This window comes from Crocodylus siamensis, chromosome 6 (genome assembly GCF_052110815.1).
Source record: "Crocodylus siamensis isolate JL-2025a chromosome 6, ASM5211081v1, whole genome shotgun sequence".
NCBI classification, from domain to species: domain Eukaryota; kingdom Metazoa; phylum Chordata; order Crocodylia; family Crocodylidae; genus Crocodylus; species Crocodylus siamensis.
In genome coordinates this window covers 95,297,168-95,304,135 of record NC_143400.1, presented here as the reverse complement: position 1 = coordinate 95,304,135, position 6,968 = coordinate 95,297,168, and the positions used below count along the sequence as shown (strand labels likewise).

The following is a 6,968-nucleotide window of genomic DNA, read 5'->3' as shown; positions in this document are numbered from 1 at the left end:
CAACAACGAGCGGCATTTCATAGATTTCATAGCCATCAGAGCTGGAAGGGACCTCGGAAGATCATCATCATTTATTTTAATAGTCTTCACGGCTAATTTGACTGGCTCTCCCAGGTAATACGGATCTCCTGCTGCCTTGTCTACGAGTCTGCTTGACATGCAAAATACAGCCAGGAACATGCTGATCTTCACCCATTTTTTGCATGGCCGAACCTAAACTAAAAGCAGCTCAGCCCTGACTTCCGGAAAGGAAAGCTGAGACGTGAAGGAGCCCGGCCTCTTTGTAACACTAGTGGTCTGCTTGGCTGCCTGATGTTTTCATACAGGGAAGGGTTTAGCCCAGCACTTAGGCTGTATAAAAAACTTCCACCAAGCGCAGGGGGATGCGAGCAGACAGCTGGCTGTAAGTGCTAGCCTTGTGCAAACCTCCCTCTACCCATTGACCAGAGGGAACAATCATCTCCATTAGAAACGGAGGAGACCCAAGGAGCCATCCAGCCCTGTCTTCCCCTGTTAATACTAACTTGCTCATTCTCCGTTACCATGGTAGTTGATGACAGAGATGGGAGAAGAGAAACCTAAACCTTCCCATATCTGACATGGCAACTTTCTGCCTTTCTGCAACCCCTTCTGATGACAGCCGATAGCTGATGCTGAAAGACAGGGGGTTCAAACCCCCTGAATTGGCCGATTCCACTTGGAAGGCATTTTTTTCCAATCTCTTTTCCTGCACGGGAGTTTACACCCTTTACACATTTTCAGCTTGGCCAACAGAACATTTTATTCCATTCAAGTCTTTAGCAGGTTTTAATTCCAAGTCCTTGACCGATCATCTTGCAGCAGTGAGTTCTTCAGGTTAAAAGCAAGCTTCCTGAAAATTAGCATTCATAATTATTATTTTTAAATGGGCTTCTAACCCTTTCTTTTAGGAGAAAAATCTATTCCATAGTCCATTGCACACCCAGGTACTTAAAAAATAAAAGAAGTATTGACCCGAAACCTCTTTTTTGGGTACAAATAGAAACACGGCTGAGGACTCTCTCATGCGTGAAGTCATTCCTAACCCATCCCAGCCTGATCTGTAAGATTTGAATGTGAAATATTGGCAACACCTCTCCAGACTGGCCTTTTTATTGGCACAGCACATGTACCCAGTTTGGAAACTACAAGTATCGCTCCCTTAGTTGGCAGGGGCTGTGAGGGGAAGGCTCTCGTACCAAAACAAACCAAAAGGTAGGGAAGAAGGGTTAGGAGGCCAGTGACAGGGAAGCAGCAGAACCAGGAGGGGCAGAGTAAAGGATAAGAAATTGCACTTGTAAAAGAAGCAGCAAAAAACCCCCCAGAAGAGCAGCAAAAAACCCCCCAGAAGAGATGATTTTGCTGCAGCACGGACCCCACCCAACCCCTGACATTTCACCCACTGGATGTTGCAAGGGTAGCAAACGTCGCAAAGGGAAGGAAGAGCAGCCAGGCCGTGTCCGGTCCTCGGGGGGAGCCACATCTGGGCGCTCTCTCTCGGCTACGGGCCTGGCCACGAAAGGAGCCGGCGAGCAGGGTTAGGTGCCCCGCAGATGCCCGCGGGAAGGGGGGAAGCGGAGTGGGAAGCGACAGCCGTGTGCGAGGGCAGCCAGGACTTGGCAGGAGGAGCTCTCTCCTTATAAGGCCAGGCTGCTTGCAGCCAGCAAAGGCTGGCAGGAGCCCTGTCGAGCAGGCAGCGCTGCCTGCCCAGTCCCCCTGATCCTGCTTTATATGGAGCTTGCATGCACGCGAACATTTTTTCAGGCTCAGTGCATTTCCCTCTAAACAAAGCTGGGGGGGTGGGGGCAGGAAATACTACCCATGAATCAGGGTCTTTTAGCTTTCGCATCAGAAAGATGTCAGCAAGCAATAATATTTTGCTTTCTCCCTGCAGAGCTTTGTGCAGGCAAACGGTGCTCGCACTCGTACGTTCAATTGTGCACACGGTCGTTGCCACGGTGGGTGCAGAGCCGTGCTCACAGCGAGGCCAGGTGGCCGCAGGTGCCCCGCGTGTGCGTGCAGTCGTGGTGGCAACGTGCACACCACGTTGGTATGCCCGTGTCCCTGGAAGTGTCAACCCTATTTAGCTAGGCCTGCGGAGAGGCACACTGGCTGTCACATTATTCTGGTTACCCCGCTTCGCTGATCTTATCTTGAGGCAAAGGCTGGGGGGCAAAGTGACTTGCGGGAAGTTGCACGGGCCACTTCAGCTCCCTTCCAAACCTCTTTCTTAGATGTTGGCGGGGGGAGTTGATGACCTTTTTCTCTTTATTTCAAGACATGCCCCTGCCTGCAGCTCCTCTTCCAGCCCTTGCAGAATCAGGCCTCGGCCCCTGTTCTTGCTGCATCTCTGCTGTTGCTATCAGAAGTGGGCAGCCGGTTCCCTGCCCAGATCTGGAGACATAAGAAAGTTTGGTGCTTTCTCTGCATCTCTCAGTGCACCCCCTTCCATGGGTTGAAGTGACAGCCCAGCAGGCAGGGACCCCTGGAAATGAGAGGGAGGACCCAAAGAAATGCACAGATCCAAGCAGTCACCAGACCCTGGCTTATAACCACATCTGTCTACTTCAGTCCCTACAACCCACCTCCATGCCCTCCTTAAGTCCCCTCGTGGCCCTGGCACTCGTATGCCAGTTCTTTTCACCTAGCCCCAGCCCCATATTTCTTCTTCTGGAGCACAGCAAGGCTCTCCTCTCCCTTTCGTGGGCCTGCAGCTGCCTGGGCACCGACATCCCATGCATCCTGCCTTCATCCATCCTTGCAAAGAGCCTTCGCTGGCATTGAAGCTGCCGGGAGGGATTTCTGCATGATGCCGTCACCGCAGGAGCAGCTCCACCTGCCCGGGGGGCCTATCTTGGAGGCAACTTCGAGCACCCTGCCCAGCCAGCAGCCAGAGCATGCAGGTTTTTGTTTTCCTTTCAAACAATCCCTTATCAGTCGCAGGCCAGTTCTCAGTGAACTGTAGTCTCTATTCATTAAGCAACCTAATCTCCAAGCCATTTTGGCAGAGCATTACCAAAACAACACCCGGGGCTGAATAAGCGAGAGGGACAAGATATCATCTCAGATCCCTGCATATGACCTTTGTTGGAGGGAGAGGGGGGACGTTGTCCACTTCTTGCATGCATGCTCCCATCTGGAGGGGGTGGTGGATACACTGGAGGGCAGGGCTAGGATTCAGAGAGACCTGGACACATTGGAGGATCGGGCCAAAAGAAATCTCCTGAGGTTCAACAAGGACAAGTGCAAAGTCCGGCACTGAGGAGGGAGCGATCCCCTGCACCGGGGCAGGCTGGGGGGGATGGGCTGGGCAGCAGCTCTGCCGAGAAGGACCTGGGGGGACAGGGGGCAAAAAGCTGAATAGCAGCTTGTGTGAAGCGGCAAGTATTCGCTTTGGATTCGGCCGATTCGGGGGACAGCGATTCAAATTACTGCTCCAGTTCGATTTGGCTGAATCCAATTTGGAGATTGGGCTGCTGCCAGATCTCCGAATCAGCCAGGCCAGGCCAGGCCCATCCCCTGCCCACTCTCCCAGCCCAGCCCGCCCCAGCTCCCGGCACTTGGGGGGGGGAGTCCCGACTTGGCAGGTGCTGCTGGGCAGGGGCAATCCCTGCTGCCCCCCACTGCCCCGTGCCGTGTGGGGGGCTCTGCATGAGCCCCCCTGAGGCCACTGCAGGAGCAGTGAGTCCCAGGGCTTTTCTCCATTTGTTTTTTCTTAAAGGATGAGAGCTGGCATCTGTGGAGGGGCCAGGGGGCTCATGTAGAGCCCCCTATGCAGCATGGGGCAGTGGGGGGCAGCAGGGATTGCCCCCTGCCTGGCAGCACCCAGTGGGCTGGGGCTTTTTTTTTTTTTTTTCAAATTACCAAGCTGGGGCAGGCAGGGGTCGCCCACATGGTCCCCTCCTCCCTCCCCCAGCACTTACCAGCTCTGAGTCTGGGTCCAGCTCCATGCTGCCCAAATCATCAGAGCTCTCCAAATCTTTGGAAAGGTTTGAATCAATTAAGACCTATAATTATTCCCCTGATTTGATTTGGATTCGGAGATTTGACCACTGAATTGAATCACCACCCGAAGCTTCGCACAGCCCTACTGAATAGGAGCCAGCAGTGTGCCCTTGGTGCCAAGAAGGCTACCAGCATCCTGGGCAAGGGCTGCCAGCAGGGCGAGGGCAGGGATTTTCCCCTCTGTTCAGCACTGGGGAGGCCACATCTGGAGTCCTGTGTCCAGTTTTCAGCCCCCCACTCCAGAAAGGATGTGGACACATTGGAGGGAGTCCAGTGGAGGGCAATGAAAATGGTTGTGGGGCTGGAGACAGGACTGGTGAGGAGAGGCTGGGGGACCTGGGCTGACTGAGTCTGCAGAAGAGAAGACCGAGGGGGATTGAACAGCAGCCGTCACCTCCCTGCAGGGGGGCTGCAAAGAGGATGGAGCTGGATGCATGCACAAGGCTAGCAGCAGGACTGGTCTCAGTGGGGGCAGATGAGAGGACAAGGAGCAATGGGCTCAAGCTGCAGCAAGGGAAGTTGAGGTTGGGTTTTAGGAGAAACTCTCTCACTAGTGGGGTGGTGAAGCACTGGGACAAGTTACCCAGAGAGGTGGGGGAGTCTCCATCCTTGGAGGTTTTGAAGACCTGGGCAGACAAAGCCTGGGCTGGGATGATGTAGTTGGGGCTGGTCCTGCTTGGAGCAGGGGTTGGACTAGATGTGACCTCCTGAGCTCCCTTCAGCCTTCATTTCCTAAGATTCCATCTCCATTCAGGGAGAAGAGAAAAACACCCTCCTTTATTTTAGAAGAGCAGTTTTTTACCTTTAAAAAAAAAAAAAAAAGACACAAGCCACCCCTCAGACTCAAAACACCCTCTCAGCAAATAACAGTTCTTTTCTTTTTCTGTTTTTTGACTAAATAAAAAAAACACTAGAGCAACTACCCTGCTGCAAAGCACTCAAAGCTCAGAGCCAGTCAGGATGTTTTTGACACTGGATTCTGATCTGAAATCTCTGGGTTTATCTTGCAATTCCTGGGTAGCCGATTAAAGGCTTCTCACAGCCCCCGGTTGAGAATCAATGCTCTACTGCCTCCCTCATGCCAATCACGGTAGCTACCTACCCTGTAAAGGTATCCTCATACATTTGTCCAGTGTTTGGCCCAGTTTGCAGGGATGGGAAAACTTCTCATGTCAGGGTAAAGCTCTTCTCATTATTACTTTAGGCTCCATCTACTTCATTTGCTGCCCTTCGTCTTACTCTCACATAGTAAACCCTTTAGGGTCATGGCTATCTGTTACCTGTGTAGTGCCTGACATAGGAACCGATGCCTGCAGGTACAAGAACAATTCAAATGATTAATGACTACCATCACAGTATACTGTGATCTCCAACTATCATCACCCAGGGAAACCGCTTGGTTATTTGCTATCTTACGGTAGTGTCAGGAGAGAGGACCTGGTATGTTAACCCCTGTATCTAACTGGGTAGGAAAGCCTGGCTTCTATCATCAGCTGTAGGTTTGATGGGCAGTCTTTAGGATCTTTATAGCTTGATTAATAGTTCACATGTCCCATCAACAAATAATTCACTTGCTCAGTGTAACAGGGGGCTTTCCCGGGGCCAGTCTGCCACGGGCCCACCCACCTGTTCTGGGCCAACTGCCCGCCTTGCCTGCCATGCCTTGTTGTCTCTTAATTGGCTCCAATAAGGCAGGAGGCTGCCCATTCTTGCCCCAATGGCAGGGGCACTATCTGCAGCTCCATTCCTCCCCTACACCTCAGCCCAAGCTTCACAGAAGGCATCCAGGTGACAATGCTCCCAGCTTAGAGCTGCACCAAGCTTAGCCCTTGTTGTCAGGCCTCAGATGCCCATTCATACCACCCTCCTCTCACAGGGTCCCTTTCATTCATCAACAACCTGTACCACCTCGCTCTCAGAGTCAGCTCCTTCAGCCATAGGCTTTATCTAGTGCACACCTTGGGTGGCAGACATACCGTCTTTTGGGCCTCTTCTGCAACCCTCACCAAGGTAGTGGCCAGCCAATTACCCAGTCAGGGCCAAGCTTGCCCTGGCCTCTCCCAGGGAAACACTATACAAACTCACACCACACTCCCAGCCCTCTGGTTCCCCTCTCACTGGGGCCACAGGGCTTCCCTCCCCAGTAGGGGCTGATGGCCATGCCATACCTGGCCCCACCTGGGTCTTACACCCTCTTTGGGTTCAGGTGGCCACAGCCATGCCTGGCCCCTTTGTACCCACAGTGTTGTGGGGACTAGGGGTTAAGGTGCCCCAACCCACCTTCCACTGGAGTGGTAACTGGCCTGGTATTTCCTGGGAGCTCCTAAACCACTAGGAGCCCCACCAAGCCACCCACTCCCAGCAGGGTACAGTTTTAGGTCATGCCCAGGACCAGGAGCCCCCTTACCCTTACCCTTACCCTTACCCTTACCCCCAAGATGCTCCATACAGCCTTTCAGCCAAGTGATGTTTCTGCCTACCCTACCAGCAGTAAACTGCTCTGTTTATATAGTCGGCCAGAGATCTAAAATGGCCTGTAATCAAGCACCTGCCGGCTGTTTGGCTCAGCCCTTAAAGTGTCAGGCACCAACAGTGCCCTGCCACACTCGGTAAGACACAGAATTTGACAAGCAGCTGAATCTGCCAGTTGCTTATCATTGAAACAAGTTGGGGAACTTTTTGGTTCACTGAGAGTTCAGAAAAAAAAAAAATTTTGTTGTTTTGTGTTGAGAGCCAAAGCCATTTTCTAAATTATTTCCAAAAAAACCCCCTCTGATCATTTAAAAGTCTGAATTTTTGTTTGTTTTTTTTTTGCAAAAATCTGGTTGGTCTAATAAAAGATGTCAGTCTCTACTACAAGTGCTGATTGCCTTACTCATTATTAAAAACACTGAAGTCAAAATGAAGCATTCTGCTCCTGGGTTGATTGATATATTTTGTTCAAC

At 52.0% G+C, this 6,968-nt stretch overlaps 1 long non-coding RNA gene across 1 annotated transcript; it reads right to left on the bottom strand.

The window, feature by feature from the left end:
• Nucleotides 1–755: 755 nt before the first annotated feature.
• LOC149863257 (uncharacterized) lies at nt 756–6,498 on the bottom strand. Its single transcript, XR_016443111.1, has 3 exons — nt 6,455–6,498; nt 5,126–5,333; nt 756–871 (listed from the first exon to the last, which is right to left on the bottom strand). It is a non-coding gene; the product is annotated as an uncharacterized LOC149863257 (long non-coding RNA).
• Nucleotides 6,499–6,968: the final 470 nt, after the last annotated feature.